The sequence below is a fragment of the Sinocyclocheilus rhinocerous genome, unplaced genomic scaffold (genome assembly GCF_001515625.1).
Source record: "Sinocyclocheilus rhinocerous isolate Xijiao unplaced genomic scaffold, SAMN03320098_v1.1 scaffold591, whole genome shotgun sequence".
In the NCBI taxonomy this organism is placed as follows: Eukaryota; Metazoa; Chordata; class Actinopteri; order Cypriniformes; family Cyprinidae; genus Sinocyclocheilus; species Sinocyclocheilus rhinocerous.
The window spans coordinates 1,121,259-1,124,522 of NW_015641476.1; the positions used below are offsets into that span (position 1 = coordinate 1,121,259).

At 38.3% G+C, this 3,264-nt stretch overlaps 1 long non-coding RNA gene across 1 annotated transcript; it reads left to right on the forward strand.

Moving 5' to 3' along the window:
* The first annotated feature begins 354 nt into the window (after positions 1 to 354).
* Positions 355 to 3,024, forward strand: LOC107755036 (uncharacterized). The gene is made up of 4 exons (XR_001641646.1): positions 355 to 639; positions 983 to 1,060; positions 2,151 to 2,233; positions 2,937 to 3,024. It is a non-coding gene; the product is annotated as an uncharacterized LOC107755036 (long non-coding RNA).
* The last annotated feature ends 240 nt before the right edge of the window (positions 3,025 to 3,264 follow it).

Sequence of the window (3,264 nt, forward strand, 5' to 3'; positions counted from 1 at the left end):
CATTAGAGTGCCCTCGGGCCTGTGATCCAACGCAGGCCCACGTAAAAACTGTGTCAGCAATGGCTTGTGAGCCGCTGATTTTCTCATGTGGGGTGTCTGAATTAACTTGATCTCTCTCCTCCATCTCTGCCAAATATAATGTGGATGAAGCTATTTTGGTAACAATTAAGCCATGGTTTGACCAGAGCACTGCTTGGCACAGACACTCAGCTCATTAAGCCTTGCTTTTGATTAGGGGCTGGACTGGGGAGGATGGGGGTAATCATGACTCACCCATCATTAACATTAACATTTTAATCTTGTTTCAAAGAGAAGTCACATAAACTTCAACGTATATCCCCTCCTGTCCTGACATGCACATGCTCACATTCACACACAGCCCCCAGACAATGACCTCCCAGCTAGCCATTGATTATCAATAATGAATGTGAAACGGGGAAGAGGAGCGAGAAAGGCCTGAAGCAGGATTAGACACAGTTTTGCTTCCAAAGCTCCTTGCTGATTTGTCCTTCAAGGCGGCTTTGTGAATGGATTGCTTTCATGAACGCCTCTCTCTTTCTGTTCTCTCATTCCCACGTTCAGCTACTCATCTTTGTCTTTTGATTGAGATGTCATGTCCTCTGTCGGGGTGAGAGAATGGTAAGGAGGGATAATTAGCATCCTTGTTACCTTATCTGGGAAATCCCCTTTTAAACAAAATGAGCATTAGCTTAACATTGATAACTTTTGAAACTTACACCGATTAAGTTGGTTAACTCTTAACTTACACCGGTTGGTTAACTCTTATCACACATTAGAACATTTTAGTATTAGTAGCATGTTATTGTCACAAGAATAGACGAGGATCAACGAGCAGGTAACATTTCACAGTGCAAGATTTATTGAAAGATAGTTCAGAGAAATCAACGATGCAAACAGGTGAGAAGATGGCAGATAGACTTGAAACACTTAACTTGGTGAATAACAGTTCTTTGTTTTGCAGGTACTGGATGGCAGGACTGGATCGGCTGCAGGTAGATGGGAACTGACAGACGGACTGAAGAGAGATAAGTATCCACCGGTAAGGAGTCGGGTAAGCAGTTCTAGACCAGACAATGGAGATGTGAAGAGTGACTTCTTAGGCCCTGTCCACACGAACACAGGTATTATCAAAACTGCAGCTTTTTCTATGCAGTTTGGTTGCTCATCCACACGCAAACGCAGTATCAGGTCACTGAAACCGAACCTGTTTGAAAACTCTTGCCAGGGTGAAGATTTTCAGAAACTCCAGTTGCAGTGTTGTCATGTAGCTGGTGAAACCGAAAATTTTGGCTTGTGACATCGGAGTGTGTGCCGGTAACAACCGGTAATAACCTTTTTTTCAGTCTTCTGATTGATCAGCATGGCTTTACAGTTAGGGATATATCGCCACCTGTTGGCTTGGCATGCTCTTGACAGCGCTTCATAGCGTGTTTTTGCGTTTTCATGTGGACAAGATTTTTTTTGAGTGAAGGAGGAAAAACTCAGTTTATAAAAATACCTGTGTATGTGTGGACTAGACCTTATATGAGAGTCTTGATAAGGTGATAATTCGTGGCAGGTGTAGTGAGTGCAGGAGGGATGCTGGGAAATGTAGTTCTAGGGTGACTGGGCTGGTGACTGAGGATTGTGACAGGAGATTGTGATAGTTATAAGTAAGCAATAATAAGGTACGAGAGGCCACGCTGTATTGTGAATAAGTCACAGCTGAAGGCCGTTGTTAGGCACGACGTGAAGTGGAGTGCCTGCAACCCCTTCAGCCATGACTTATTCACAATACAGCATGCCACAAGTATCTTATTGCTTTTATAAAACGGTTACACAATACAAATAGGCCTATTAACCCCCCCCCATAAAAAAAAAAAAAAAGGAAATTCATTAAATGCTGTCCTTCCTCTAAAAAATAGCTCCTGACAGTGACAGTAAATGGCAAGAGAATGTTCCGGTGTAACATGCCAGAGTATATGATCTGTTCTCATCCGCTGTGTCACATACTGTGTTACAGTATGACTACATGCTTTGCCTGGAAATTGAACCCAGCACTATGTACCTGTTGAGCTATATAAATGTTCTATTGTACTTATTTATTTATTTTTACTTATATATTTATTTGCACTTCTGCGTGCATCCAGTTAAAATACATTAGGACCAATGGAACTGTTTTGGACATGAAACTTTGTTCAACACATCTGGAAGCACAAAGAACGACATGAAGGTTAGTAAATTATGACAGAATTTTCTGTAACACTTCACAATAAGGTCCCATTAGTTAATGGTAGTTACTGCTATAACTAACAATGAGCAATATGTTTAATTATTTACAGTTTTTATTAATCTTATGTTATCATTAGGTAATAAAAATGCATTAGTTAGTTCATGTTAGCAGGTCCATTAAATAATATTAACAGATACAACTTTTGATTTTAATAATGTTTTAGTAAATGATAAAATTAACATGAACTAACAATGACTAATACTTCTAAACCATTTGTTAAAGCTTAAGAAGTTAAAGTTCTGTTACAGAATTTTCTTTATCTTTGTTTGTAAGCCCTTTAGAATTACTTTGAATAATTACATACAGTAACTTTTTTATATTACAAATATATGTTGAGTTTAGATATTTATATGCTAATGGTCATGTAAAATGAAAAGTCTGTCTTGTACAGTAGGTGCTGTTTTGGATTTTTTCCCCCCACCATTTTAAACACCTTTTTTTTTTTTAAATTAAATAGTTCTGCTTTTTAGTACAAATACTATATGGTACATAGTCTTACAATTAATCTCCATTAGGTTTTAATGACTATTGGTTTCTGAAAGCTTTCTGATGAAAGCACTTTGATCATAATTAGATAATGAAGACCATATACTGTATCATGGAAGTACAGTGTTTTGACTCTTTTTTTTTCTTTTCTTCGCAGTATTGTGCATTGTGTCACAATAGATGTTTGATTCAGTGTGTGCCAGAACAACTGGGTTAAGGACGTTCAAAACAACAAAAATCTCTTTAATTCCAGCAACTGATTGTAGATAAAAAAAGAATAAAGTGACAACCATGTGTGGAATGGCATGTTTCAGTTTTTATAATTAATGTTAGAAACGTTCACTGTAATTTCACACATCTGCAGCACATTCTTCCAATAGCTGTTGGAAGCATCTGTGTGGCTTTTGGCCAACAAGACAACTGGCAATGCTCACAATAATGATTTCTCACTGTGAAAGATGATTCCCTCCATGGCAACGTCCTAT